Source organism: Pygoscelis adeliae, unplaced genomic scaffold (genome assembly GCF_000699105.1).
Source record: "Pygoscelis adeliae isolate BGI_AS28 unplaced genomic scaffold, ASM69910v1 Scaffold186, whole genome shotgun sequence".
Taxonomy (NCBI): domain Eukaryota; kingdom Metazoa; phylum Chordata; class Aves; order Sphenisciformes; family Spheniscidae; genus Pygoscelis; species Pygoscelis adeliae.
In genome coordinates, this window is record NW_008825071.1 from 10,701,254 (window position 1) to 10,703,154 (window position 1,901).

The following is a 1,901-nucleotide window of genomic DNA, read 5'->3' on the forward strand; positions in this document are numbered from 1 at the left end:
TTCTACATAGTAGATATGATATAGCATATATAAAAATATACTGATATACATATTAAGGACCAGATCCAACCTCTACCATCATCAAAAGACTCCCTTGGATTTCACAGATAAATATATCAGATCATGAAATCATCCTGATACCATTTTCATCTTAAACTATTTAAAAAACATTGTAAACAAATGATCCACTTGAAGCTGCATTTTCTTAGCTAATTCTCAGCCAAACATCTCCAATGTTTGGGAAGTAACTTTGGATATTGCATTATCACAATAGCAGATTTTTTTTAATCTCAGATTATTAAAAATTGTAAAAGAAAATCAATCAAGCATGCATCTTAGGGGCTTATTCAATGAACAGATGATTCTCTGATGTGTCCAAACAAATTCTGACTACAGAGAAGTTTTCTTTACTTGAAAACACTTCAGGCATGCTTGGGACATGACTTTTGGCTACGCTTTTTAATGCTATCATCTGCTTTGCTCTTTCCAGGAAGCTGCATAATAAAGTACAAAGACTTTGATTCCACTGGATCTTTTCCACACCTTGGGTACAGGAAGCCATAAAACCTGAGGGAAAATAAATAGAAAATGCCTTAAATTCAAACTGATTTCCTTTAACAGCCCCTTTTCCTCACCGATTGTTGCAAGACTAAAACTGGTCTAGACCTTCCTACCTGGAATTGTTCAGTGTACAGTAATGATTGTTCTTCCAAATGGATTTCAACACATGTGATGGAAGGAATTTTTCTTTCCTTTTATCTTGCCTCCTTTGATGGGAAAATTACCCCCCTGCTGTGAGTTACAACAGGGCAGTTAACCATTACAAAAAGAGCAATTTCAGGGTGAGGGAAGTCAAATATGCTACTGTTATTGGTTAACAGTTAAATTTCTCTACTTGCTGCTGGTTTTCTTCTAACTAATAAAGGGGAGAACCAAGCATTTACCATCCTTGAATTAATACTGATAACATTGATCTATTGCAACCTGAAATGAAAATTTGTATTTAAAATATGCTTATGTGTAAAAACCAAAAATGCTGGTGACCTTCACACTGTTCTACAATCAAGTAGTGATACATCAACCATCTGCTATCTTGTGCCAGATTCTACCACTTCTGGTGATCTTGGGCCTAACTTGCAATCACACATCATCTTTGGCATAGGAATAAGCCACTGAATATTTTATTTGTGCACCCATTTCGACACTTCTGCTACTCCAAAATACTGTTGGTCTTTACCTATGGCCATGCTAGTTACAATCACTTTTGTGGACTGTAGTAAAATACCCCTTGAATGGTATCGGCGCATTGCTAGCCTTAAAGCAGCCTAGAACTGGCGGGCAAAATCTTTGTCCAAAACTGGGAGTACATTCTGAATCCTTTGAAGAATTGCAATGCAGAATTTTGCCCATAGTTTAACCTTTACATAGCTAATAGCTATGCCTCTGAAGGCTTCATCTTTCAAATTCAGCTGTTTGCATTTCTGCCCTCTACCCCTTTACTTGTGCTGCAGTGGAATCCCACCATTTTCTTACTTTTAAGGCAACACTTTCAAATTCAGCCCCTGAAAAGCATTCATGACTGTCCAGCCCACCATGGGCTACAGAACTCACCATTTCACACCAACCTTTTCAGAACAATACATTCTATTTTCTTCAGTAATGGGAACAAAGCAAAACAAAACCAGAGTATTTCCAATACAGTATAAAGTCAGCATGTCTTCCATCTTACCTAAGTACAACCACTGCCCCACAGCTAAGAAAAGCTCAAACACTTCAGCCAGTGAGAGCAGAGCCTTCATCCATGAGAATCTGCTCCTTCCAGCCTTTCCAGGGCCTGACCTCTTATCCCCACTATTGTTTCAGTTTCTAAGCTGTCTCCTATCACATTCTCAACAGTAACT